Source organism: Pseudophryne corroboree, chromosome 4 (genome assembly GCF_028390025.1).
Source record: "Pseudophryne corroboree isolate aPseCor3 chromosome 4, aPseCor3.hap2, whole genome shotgun sequence".
NCBI classification, from domain to species: Eukaryota; Metazoa; Chordata; class Amphibia; order Anura; family Myobatrachidae; genus Pseudophryne; species Pseudophryne corroboree.
The window spans coordinates 632728162-632740680 of NC_086447.1; the positions used below are offsets into that span (position 1 = coordinate 632728162).

General features: G+C 35.9%; 3 non-coding genes across 3 annotated transcripts; all 3 read left to right on the forward strand.

The window, feature by feature from the left end:
• Nucleotides 1-2704: 2704 nt before the first annotated feature.
• TRNAI-UAU (transfer RNA isoleucine (anticodon UAU)) lies at nt 2705-2797 on the forward strand. The gene is given in 2 exon segments: nt 2705-2742; nt 2762-2797. It is a non-coding gene; the product is annotated as a tRNA-Ile (tRNA).
• A 782-nt stretch (nt 2798-3579) lies between these two features.
• Nucleotides 3580-3672, forward strand: TRNAI-UAU (transfer RNA isoleucine (anticodon UAU)). The gene is given in 2 exon segments: nt 3580-3617; nt 3637-3672. It is a non-coding gene; the product is annotated as a tRNA-Ile (tRNA).
• Nucleotides 3673-11678: 8006 nt separating this feature from the next.
• Nucleotides 11679-11771, forward strand: TRNAI-UAU (transfer RNA isoleucine (anticodon UAU)). The gene is given in 2 exon segments: nt 11679-11716; nt 11736-11771. It is a non-coding gene; the product is annotated as a tRNA-Ile (tRNA).
• Nucleotides 11772-12519: the final 748 nt, after the last annotated feature.

The window sequence follows — 12519 nt, forward strand, 5'->3', positions numbered from 1 at the left end:
GCAAAGTGCTCCAGTGGTGCAATTGGTCAGCGCGTGGTACTTATAAGACAGTATCTATTGAGCAATGCCGAGGTTGTTAGTTCAAGTCTTACCTGGAGCATCTTTGTATACTGTTTTTTTTCCTTTTCTTATGTCATCAGTCATTGATTATAAACTGCTACCTTAATATTTAATATGATATTACAAAGGATGGAAGAAAGAAAGAAAAAACACAAACATGATTGTACATTTAAGTTGTCAGCACACATCTGCTTTGGTACAAATTCACTGCATATCTTCCTTCAGTCAGCCAACAAAACAGCAATGGAAAAGATTAACATACTGTGGGTAAAGCAGTTGCATCAAATTGATTTTCTGCAATATAGCATGATAATCCATACTGACAGCTCTAGATAGTACCAGCACATTTCTTGCTGGACTTGGTAATGCAAAGAACACAGTAAACAGCTTCACTTTTTCCTCAAAAATAAATAATTGACTATTAAAAACCTAACAGTCTTAAATAAGAACATCAGTAAGCACCACTGGCATAATGGATAAGTCACTGCCCTCCTAAGCCAGGGGGTCCAAGTCCCATATGGGGTGGAAGTAATTACAGCAAGTGTCTCATCACTAGAGTTGATATTTTATCCTTGCTTCAACTGTAAAACAGTCTTGCAGTGTTTAGCTTGTAAAAAATGACCACAGAAGCTAAAATATGACATAAATTATGATAACATTGTTGGTGTTGTTTTTTAAACCTTTTCTATCACCGTGGACAGCTTATTCAAGTGCCATCTGGCATGCATGTTCCTTTGTGGCTCATCATTCATCACCAAAAATTATTTTCTTTTTCAATTCTTATGACTGTACTGATTGTATTGAATAAAATCCACATCTAGCATAACCAAACAATGCTGCAAAGTGCTCCAGTGGTGCAATTGGTCAGCGTGCGGTACTTATAAGACAGTATCTGTTGAGCAATGCTGAGGTTGTGAGTTCAAGCCTTACCTGGAGCATCTTTGTATACTGTTTTTTTTCCTTTTCTTATGTCATTAGTCATTGATTATAAACTGCTACCTTAATATTTAATATGATATTACAAAGGATGGAAGAAAGAAAGAAAAAACACAAACATGATTGTGCATTTAAGTTGTCAGCACACATCTGCTTTGGTACAAATGCACTGCATATCTTCCTTCAGTCAGCCAACAAAACAGCAATGGAAAAGATTAACATACTGTAGGTAAAGCAGTTGCATCAAATTGATTTTCTGCAATATAGCATGATAATCCATACTGACAGCTCTGGATAGTACCAGCACATTTCTTGCTGGACTTGGTAATGCAAAGAACACAGTAAACAGCTTCACTTTTTCCTCAAAAATAAATAATTGACTATTAAAAACCTAACAGTTTTAAATAAGAACATGAGTAAGCACCACTGGCATAATGGGTAAGGCACTGTTCTCCTAAGCCAGTGGTTGTGGGTTTAAGTCCCGTCTGAGTTGGAAGTCATTACAGCAAGTGTCTCATCACTAGAGTTGATATTTTATCCTTGCTTCAACTGTAAAACAGTCTTGCAGTGTTTAGCTTGTAAAAAATGACCACAGAAGCTAAAATATGACATTAATTATGATAACATTGTTGTTGTTTTTTAAACCTTTTCTATCACCGTGGACAGCTTATTCAAGTGCCATCTGGCATGCATGTTCCTTTGTTGCTCATCATTCATCACCAAAAATGATTTTCTTTTTCAATTCTTCTGACTGTACTGATTGTATTGAATAAAATCCACATCTAGCATAACCAATTAATGCTGCAAAGTGCTCCAGTGGCGCAATTGGTCAGTGTGCGGTACTTATAAGACAGTATCTGTTGAGCAATGCTGAGGTTGTGAGTTCAAGCCTCACCTGGAGCATCTTTGTATACTGTTTTTTTTCCTTTTCTTATGTCATTAGTCATTGATTATAAACTGCTACCTTAATATTTAATATGATATTACAAAGGATGGAAGAAAGAAAGAAAAAACACAAACATGATTGTGCATTTAAGTTGTCAGCACACATCTGCTTTGGTTCAAATGCACTGCATATCTTCCTTCAGTCAGCCAACAAAACAGCAATGGAAAAGATTAACATACTGTTGGTAATGCAGTTGCATCAAATTGATTTTCTGCAATATAGCATGATAATCCATACTGACAGCTCTGGATAGTACCAGCACATTTCTTGCTGGACTTGGTAATGCAAAGAACACAGTAAACAGCTTCACTTTTTCCTCAAAAATAAATAATTGACTATTAAAAACCTAACAGTCTTAAATAAGAACATCAGTAAGCACCACTGGCATAATGGATAAGTCACTGCCCTCCTAAGCCAGGGGGTCCAAGTCCCATATGGGGTGGAAGTAATTACAGCAAGTGTCTCATCACTAGAGTTGATATTTTATCCTTGCTTCAACTGTAAAACAGTCTTGCAGTGTTTAGCTTGTAAAAAATGACCACAGAAGCTAAAATATGACATTAATTATGATAACATTGTTGTTGTTGTTTTTTAAACCTTTTTTATCACCGTGGACAGCTTATTCAAGTGCCATCTGGCATGCATGTTCCTTTGTTGCTCATCATTCATCACCAAAAATGATTTTCTTTTTCAATTCTTATGACTGTACTGATTGTATTGAATAAAATCCACATCTAGCATAACCAATCAATGCTGCAAAGTGCTCCAGTGGTGCAATTGGTCAGCGTGCGGTACTTATAAAACAGTATCTGTTGAGCAATGCCGAGGTTGTGAGTTCAAGCCTCACCTGGAGCATCTTTGTATACTGTTTTTTTTCCTTTTCTTATGTCATTAGTCATTGATTATAAACTGCTACCTTAATATTTAATATGATATTACAAAGGACGGAAGAAAGAAAGAAAAAACACAAACATGATTGTGCATTTAAGTTGTCAGCACACATCTGCATATCTTCCTTCAGTCAGCCAACAAACAGCAATGGAAAAGATTAACATACTGTTGGTAAAGCAGTTGCATCAAATTGATTTTCTGCAATATAGCATGCTAATCCATACTGACAGCTCTGGATAGTACCAGCACATTTCTTGCTGGACTTGGTAATGCAAAGAACACAGTAAACAGCTTCACTTTTTCCTCAAAAATAAATAATTGACTATTAAAAACCTAACAGTCTTAAATAAGAACATCAGTAAGCACCACTGGCATAATGGATAAGTCACTGCCCTCCTAAGCCAGGGGGTCAAAGTCCCATATGGGGTGTAAGTCACTACAGCAAGTGTCTCATCACTAGAGATGATATTTTATCCTTGCTTCAACTGTAAAACAGTCTTGCAGTGTTTTGCTTGTAAAAAATTACCACAGAAGCTAAAATATGACATTAATTATGATAACATTGTTGTTGTTTTTTAAACCTTTTCTATCACCGTGGACAGCTTATTCAAGTGCCATCTGGCATGCATGTTCCTTTGTTGCTCATCATTCATCACCAAAAATGATTTTCTTTTTCAATTCTTATGACTGTACTGATTGTATTGAATAAAATCCACATCTAGCATAACCAATTAATGCTGCAAAGTGCTCCAGTGGCGCAATCGGTCAGCGTGTGGTACTTATAAGACAGTATCTGTTGAGCAATGCCAAGGTTGTGAGTTCAAGCCTCACCTGGAGTATCTTTGTATACTGTTTTTTTTTCTTTTCTTATGTCATTAGTCATTGATTATAAACTGCTACCTTAATATTTAATATGATATTACAAAGGATGAAAGAAAGAAAGAAAAAACACAAACATGATTGTGGATTTAAGTTGTCAGCACACATCTGCTTTGGTTCAAATGCACTGCATATCTTCCTTCAGTCAGCCAACAAAACAGCAATGGAAAAGATTAACATACTGTTGGTAAAGCAGTTGCATCAAATTGATTTTCTGCAATATAGCATGAAAATCCATACTGACAGCTCTGGATAGTACCAGCACATTTCTTTCTGGACTTGGTAATGCAAAGAACACAGTAAACAGCTTCACTTTTTCCTCAAAAATAAATAATTGACTATTAAAAACCTAACAGTCTTAAATAAGAACATCAGTAAGCACCACTGGCAAAATGGGTAAGGCACTGTTCTCCTAAGCCAGTAGTTGTGGGTTTAAGTCCCGTCTGAGTTGGAAGTCATTACAGCAAGTGTCTCATCACTAGAGTTGATATTTTATCCTTGCTTCAACTGTAAAACAGTCTTGCAGTGTTTAGCTTGTAAAAAATGACCACAGAAGCTAAAATATGACATTAATTATGATAACATTGTTGTTGTTGTTTTTTAAACCTTTTTTTATCACCGTGGACAGCTTATTCATGTGCCATCTGGCATGCATGTTCCTTTGTTGCTCATCATTCATCACCAAAAATTATTTTCTTTTTCAATTCTTATGACTGTACTGATTGTATTGAATAAAATCAACATCTAGCATAACCAATCAATGCTGCAAAGTGCTCCAGTGGTGCAATTGGTCAGCGTGCGGTACTTATAAGACAATATCTGTTGAGCAATGCCGAGGTTGTGAGTTCAAGCCTCACCTGGAGCCTCTTTGTATACTGTTTTTTTCGTTTTCTTATGTCATTAGTCATTGATTATAAACTGCTACCTTAATATTTAATATGATATTACAAAGGATGGAAGAAAGAAAGAAAAAACACAAACATGATTGTGCATTTAAGTTGTCAGCACACATCTGCTTTGGTTCAAATGCACTGCATATCTTCCTTCAGTCAGCCAACAAAACAGCAATGGAAAAGATTAACATACTGTTGGTAATGCAGTTGCATCAAATTGATTTTCTGCAATATAGCATGATAATCCATACTGACAGCTCTGGACAGTACCAGCACATTTCTTGCTGGACTTGGTAATGCAAAGAACACAGTAAACAGCTTCACTTTTTCCTCAAAAATAAATAATTGACTATTAAAAACCTAACAGTCTTAAATAAGAACATCAGTAAGCAACACTGGCATAATGGATAAGTCACTGCCCTCCTAAGCCAGGGGGTCCAAGTCCCATATGTGGTGGAAGTAATTACAGCAAGTGTCTCATCACTAGAGTTGATATTTTATCCTTGCTTCAACTATAAAACAGTCTTGCAGTGTTTAGCTTGTAAAAAATGACAACAGAAGCTAAAATATGACATTAATTATGATAACATTGTTGTTGTTGTTTTTTAAACCTTTTTTATCACCCTGGACAGCTTATTCAAGTGCCATCTGGCATGCATGTTCCTTTGTTGCTCATCATTCATCACCAAAAATGATTTTCTTTTTCAATTCTTATGACTGTACTGATTGTATTGAGTAAAATCCACATCTAGCATAACCAATCAATGCTGCAAAGTGCTCCAGTGGCGTAATTGGTCAGCGCGTGGTACTTATAAGACAGTATCTATTGAGCAATGCCGAGTTTGTGAGTTCAAGTCTTACCTGGAGCATCTTTGTATACTGTTTTTTTTCCTTTTCGTATGTCATTAGTCATTGATTATAAACTGCTACCTTAATATTTAATATGATATTACAAAGGATGGAAGAAAGAAAGAAAAAACACAAACATGATTGTGCATTTAAGTTGTCAGCACACATCTGCTTTGGTACAAATGCACTGCATATCTTCCTTCAGTCAGCCAACAAAACAGCAATGGAAAAGAATAACATACTGTTGGTAAAGCAGTTGCATCAAATTGATTTTCTGCAATATAGCATGATAATCCATACTGACAGCTCTGGACAGTACCAGCACATTTCTTGCTGGACTTGGTAATGCAAAGAACACAGTAAACAGCTTCACTTTTTCCTCAAAAATAAATAATTGACTATTAAAAACCTAACAGTCTTAAATAAGAACATCAGTAAGCAACACTGGCATAATGGATAAGTCACTGCCCTCCTAAGCCAGGGGGTCCAAGTCCCATATGTGGTGGAAGTAATTACAGCAAGTGTCTCATCACTAGAGTTGATATTTTATCCTTGCTTCAACTATAAAACAGTCTTGCAGTGTTTAGCTTGTAAAAAATGACAACAGAAGCTAAAATATGACATTAATTATGATAACATTGTTGTTGTTGTTTTTTAAACCTTTTTTATCACCCTGGACAGCTTATTCAAGTGCCATCTGGCATGCATGTTCCTTTGTTGCTCATCATTCATCACCAAAAATGATTTTCTTTTTCAATTCTTATGACTGTACTGATTGTATTGAATAAAATCCACATCTAGCATAACCAAACAATGCTGCAAAGTGCACCAGTGGTGCAATTGGTCAGCGTGCGGTACTTATAAGACAGTATCTGTTGAGCAATGCTGAGGTTGTGAGTTCAAGCCTTACCTGGCGCATCTTTGTATACTGTTTTTTTTCCTTTTCTTATGTCATTAGTCATTGATTATAAACTGCTACCTTAATATTTAATATGATATTACAAAGGATGGAAGAAAGAAAGAAAAAACACAAACATGATTGTGCATTTAAGTTGTCAGCACACATCTGCTTTGGTACAAATGCACTGCATATCTTCCTTCAGCCAGCCAACAAAACAGCAATGGAAAAGATTAACATACTGTTGGTAAAGTATTTGCATCAAATTGATTTTCTGCAATATAGCATGATAATCCATACTGACAGCTCTGAATAGTACCAGCACATTTCTTGCTGGACTTGGTAATGCAAAGAACACAGTAAACAGCTTCACTTTTTCCTCAAAAATAAATAATTGACTATTAAAAACCTAACAGTTTTAAATAAGAACATGAGTAAGCACCACTGGCATAATGGGTAAGGCACTGTTCTCCTAAGCCAGTGGTTGTGGGTTTAAGTCCCGTCTGAGTTGGAAGTCATTACAGCAAGTGTCTCATCACTAGAGTTGATATTTTATCCTTGCTTCAACTGTAAAACAGTCTTGCAGTGTTTAGCTTGTAAAAAATGACCACAGAAGCTAAAATATGACATTAATTATGATAACATTGTTGTTGTTTTTTAAACCTTTTCTATCACCGTGGACAGCTTATTCAAGTGCCATCTGGCATGCATGTTCCTTTGTTGCTCATCATTCATCACCAAAAATGATTTTCTTTTTCAATTCTTCTGACTGTACTGATTGTATTGAATAAAATCCACATCTAGCATAACCAATTAATGCTGCAAAGTGCTCCAGTGGCGCAATTGGTCAGCGCGCGGTACTTATAAGACAGTATCTGTTGAGCAATGCCGAGGTTGTGAATTCAAGCCTTACCTGGAGCATCTTTGTATACTGTTTTTTTTCCTTTTCTTATGTCATTAGTCATTGATTATAAACTGTTACCTTAATATTTAATATGATATTACAAAGGATGGAAGAAAGAAAGAAAAAACACAAACATGATTGTGCATTTAAGTTGTCAGCACACATCTGCTTTGGTTCAAATGCACTGCATATCTTCCTTCAGTCAGCCAACAAAACAGCAATGGAAAAGATTAACATACTGTTGGTAAAGCAGTTGCATCAAATTGATTTTCTGAAATATAGCATGATAATCCATACTGACAGCTCTGGATAGTACCAGCACATTTCTTGCTGGACTTGGTAATGCAAAGAACACAGTAAACAGCTTCACTTTTTCCTCAAAAATAAATAATTGACTATTAAAAACCTATCAGTCTTAAATAAGAACATCAGTAAGTACCACTGGCATAATGGATAAGTCACTGCCCTCCTAAGCCAGGGGGTCCAAGTCCCATATGGGGTGGAAGTAATTACAGCAAGTGTCTCATCACTAGAGTTGATATTTTATCCTTGCTTCAACTGTAAAACAGTCTTGCAGTGTTTAGCGTGTAAAAAATGACCACAGAAGCTAAAATATGACATTAATTATGATAACATTGTTGTTGTTGTTTTTTAAACCTTTTTTATCACCGTGGACAGCTTATTCAAGTGCCATCTGGCATGCATGTTCCTTTGTTGCTCATCATTCATCACCAAAAATGATTTTCTTTTTCAATTCTTATGACTGTACTGATTGTATTGAATAAAATCCACATCTAGCATAACCAATCAATGCTGCAAAGTGCTCCAGTGGCGCAATTGGTCAGCGCGTGGTACTTATAAGACAGTATCTATTGAGCAATGCCGAGGTTGTTAGTTCAAGTCTTACCTGGAGCATCTTTGTATACTGTTTTTTTTCCTTTTCTTATGTCATCAGTCATTGATTATAAACTGCTACCTTAATATTTAATATGATATTACAAAGGATGGAAGAAAGAAAGAAAAAACACAAACATGATTGTACATTTAAGTTGTCAGCACACATCTGCTTTGGTACAAATTCACTGCATATCTTCCTTCAGTCAGCCAACAAAACAGCAATGGAAAAGATGAACATACTGTGGGTAAAGCAGTTGCATCAAATTGATTTTCTGCAATATAGCATGATAATCCATACTGACAGCTCTGGATAGTACCAGCACATTTCTTGCTGGACTTGGTAATGCAAAGAACACAGTAAACAGCTTCACTTTTTCCTCAAAAATAAATAATTGACTATTAAAAACCTAACAGTCTTAAATAAGAACATCAGTAAGCACCACTGGCATAATGGATAAGTCACTGCCCTCCTAAGCCAGGGGTCCAAGTCCCATATGGGGTGGAAGTAATTACAGCAAGTGTCTCATCACTAGAGTTGATATTTTATCCTTGCTTCAACTGTAAAACAGTCTTGCAGTGTTTAGCTTGTAAAAAATGACCACAGAAGCTAAAATATGACATAAATTATGATAACATTGTTGGTGTTGTTTTTTAAACCTTTTCTATCACCGTGGACAGCTTATTCAAGTGCCATCTGGCATGCATGTTCCTTTGTGGCTCATCATTCATCACCAAAAATTATTTTCTTTTTCAATTCTTATGACTGTACTGATTGTATTGAATAAAATCCACATCTAGCATAACCAAACAATGCTGCAAAGTGCTCCAGTGGTGCAATTGGTCTGCGTGCGGTACTTATAAGACAGTATCTGTTGAGCAATGCTGAGGTTGTGAGTTCAAGCCTTACCTGGAGCATCTTTGTATACTGTTTTTTTTCCTTTTCTTATGTCATTAGTCATTGATTATAAACTGCTACCTTAATATTTAATATGATATTACAAAGGATGGAAGAAAGAAAGAAAAAACACAAACATGATTGTGCATTTAAGTTGTCAGCACACATCTGCTTTGGTACAAATGCACTGCATATCTTCCTTCAGTCAGCCAACAAAACAGCAATGGAAAAGATTAACATACTGTAGGTAAAGCAGTTGCATCAAATTGATTTTCTGCAATATAGCATGATAATCCATACTGACAGCTCTGGATAGTACCAGCACATTTCTTGCTGGACTTGGTAATGCAAATAACACAGTAAACAGCTTCACTTTTTCCTCAAAAATAAATAATTGACTATTAAAAACCTAACAGTTTTAAATAAGAACATGAGTAAGCACCACTGGCATAATGGGTAAGGCACTGTTCTCCTAAGCCAGTGGTTGTGGGTTTAAGTCCCGTCTGAGTTGGAAGTCATTACAGCAAGTGTCTCATCACTAGAGTTGATATTTTATCCTTGCTTCAACTGTAAAACAGTCTTGCAGTGTTTAGCTTGTAAAAAATGACCACAGAAGCTAAAATATGACATTAATTATGATAACATTGTTGTTGTTTTTTAAACCTTTTCTATCACCGTGGACAGCTTATTCAAGTGCCATCTGGCATGCATGTTCCTTTGTTGCTCATCATTCATCACCAAAAATGATTTTCTTTTTCAATTCTTCTGACTGTACTGATTGTATTGAATAAAATCCACATCTAGCATAACCAACTAATGCTGCAAAGTGCTCCAGTGGCGCAATTGGTCAGTGTGCGGTACTTATAAGACAGTATCTGTTGAGCAATGCTGAGGTTGTGAGTTCAAGCCTCACCTGGAGCATCTTTGTATACTGTTTTTTTTCCTTTTCTTATGTCATTAGTCATTGATTATAAACTGCTACCTTAATATTTAATATGATATTACAAAGGATGGAAGAAAGAAAGAAAAAACACAAACATGATTGTGCATTTAAGTTGTCAGCACACATCTGCTTTGGTTCAAATGCACTGCATATCTTCCTTCAGTCAGCCAACAAAACAGCAATGGAAAAGATTAACATACTGTTGGTAATGCAGTTGCATCAAATTGATTTTCTGCAATATAGCATGATAATCCATACTGACAGCTCTGGATAGTACCAGCACATTTCTTGCTGGACTTGGTAATGCAAAGAACACAGTAAACAGCTTCACTTTTTCCTCAAAAATAAATAATTGACTATTAAAAACCTAACAGTCTTAAATAAGAACATCAGTAAGCACCACTGGCATAATGGATAAGTCACTGCCCTCCTAAGCCAGGGGGTCCAAGTCCCATATGGGGTGGAAGTAATTACAGCAAGTGTCTCATCACTAGAGTTGATATTTTATCCTTGCTTCAACTGTAAAACAGTCTTGCAGTGTTTAGCTTGTAAAAAATGACCACAGAAGCTAAAATATGACATTAATTATGATAACATTGTTGTTGTTGTTTTTTAAACCTTTTTTATCACCGTGGACAGCTTATTCAAGTGCCATCTGGCATGCATGTTCCTTTGTTGCTCATCATTCATCACCAAAAATGATTTTCTTTTTCAATTCTTATGACTGTACTGATTGTATTGAATAAAATCCACATCTAGCATAACCAATCAATGCTGCAAAGTGCTCCAGTGGCGCAATTGGTCAGCGCGTGGTACTTATAAGACAGTATCTATTGAGCAATGCCGAGGTTGTTAGTTCAAGTCTTACCTGGAGCATCTTTGTATACTGTTTTTTTTCCTTTTCTTATGTCATCAGTCATTGATTATAAACTGCTACCTTAATATTTAATATGATATTACAAAGGATGGAAGAAAGAAAGAAAAAACACAAACATGATTGTACATTTAAGTTGTCAGCACACATCTGCTTTGGTACAAATTCACTGCATATCTTCCTTCAGTCAGCCAACAAAACAGCAATGGAAAAGATTAACATACTGTGGGTAAAGCAGTTGCATCAAATTGATTTTCTGCAATATAGCATGATAATCCATACTGACAGCTCTGGATAGTACCAGCACATTTCTTGCTGGACTTGGTAATGCAAAGAACACAGTAAACAGCTTCACTTTTTCCTCAAAAATAAATAATTGACTATTAAAAACCTAACAGTTTTAAATAAGAACATCAGTAAGCACCACTGGCATAATGGGTAAGGCACTGTTCTCCTAAGCCAGTGGTTGTGGGTTTAAGTCCCGTCTGAGTTGGAAGTCATTACAGCAAGTGTCTCATCACTAGAGTTGATATTTTATCCTTGCTTCAACTGTAAAACAGTCTTGCAGTGTTTAGCTTGTAAAAAATGACCACAGAAGCTAAAATATGACATTAATTATGATAACATTGTTGTTGTTGTTTTTTAAACCTTTTCTATCACCGTGGACAGCTTATTCAAGTGCCATCTGGCATGCATGTTCCTTTGTTGCTCATCATTCATCACCAAAAATGATTTTCTTTTTCAATTCTTCTGACTGTACTGATTGTATTGAATAAAATCCACATCTAGCATAACCAATTAATGCTGCAAAGTGCTCCAGTGGCGCAATTGGTCAGCGCGCGGTACTTATAAGACAGTATCTGTTGAGCAATGCCGAGGTTGTGAGTTCAAGCCTTACCTGGAGCATCTTTGTATACTGTTTTTTTTCCTTTTCTTATGTCATTAGTCATTGATTATAAACTGCTACCTTAATATTTAATATGATATTACAAAGGATGGAAGAAAGAAAGAAAAAACAAACACAAACATGATTGTGCATTTAAGTTGTCAGCACACATCTGCTTTGGTTCAAATGCACTGCATATCTTCCTTCAGTCAGCCAACAAAACAGCAATGGAAAAGATTAACATACTGTTGGTAAAGCAGTTGCATCAAATTGATTTTCTGCAATATAGCATGATAATCCATACTGACAGCTCTGGATAGTACCAGCACATTTCTTGCTGGACTTGGTAATGCAAAGAACACAGTAAACAGCTTCACTTTTTCCTCAAAAATAAATAATTGACTATTAAAAACCTATCAGTCTTAAATAAGAACATCAGTAAGCACCACTGGCATAATGGATAAGTCACTGCCCTCCTAAGCCAGGGGGTCCAAGTCCCATATGGGGTGCAAGTAATTACAGCAAGTGTCTCATCACTAGAGTTGATATTTTATCCTTGCTTCAACTGTAAAACAGTCTTGCAGTGTTTAGCTTGTAAAAAATGACCACAGAAGCTAAAATATGACATTAATTATGATAACATTGTTGTTGTTGTTTTTTTAAACCTTTTTTATCACCGTGGACAGCTTATTCAAGTGCCATCTGGCATGCATGTTCCTTTGTTGCTCATCATTCATCACCAAAAATGATTTTCTTTTTCAATTCTTA